Genomic DNA, 347 nt, shown 5'->3' with positions numbered 1-347 from the left:
GCTCCCAGCCTGACTTGGATTCTGTCTGAACAACACCGCCAGCGAATGCTCTTGAGTCAGATAGTGATGATGCCAAAAGGCCACGAGAAGAGGCAGCAGGACCGACCGGGGCACCGAGGAGCAGCTGCACAGCAAGTTCCTTATCCACCACTAGGGGGCAGCGGAGGACAGGCTTGGACCGGCAATTTAGCCCTCGGTCCCCACGTTGTGTTGAGCGATGATTCAGTCTAAGGAATCCTTGGGACCGGACTTATGCTCAGATCATTGCCTACGTTTCCATCTTTCCATCAGTTGAAATATAGATTATATATATAAAGTATACATATATAATTATATGGAGTTTTCCT

The sequence above is a fragment of the Balaenoptera musculus genome, chromosome X (genome assembly GCF_009873245.2).
Source record: "Balaenoptera musculus isolate JJ_BM4_2016_0621 chromosome X, mBalMus1.pri.v3, whole genome shotgun sequence".
Lineage (NCBI taxonomy): Eukaryota > Metazoa > Chordata > Mammalia > Artiodactyla > Balaenopteridae > Balaenoptera > Balaenoptera musculus.
This window is presented reverse-complemented; position numbering follows the sequence as displayed.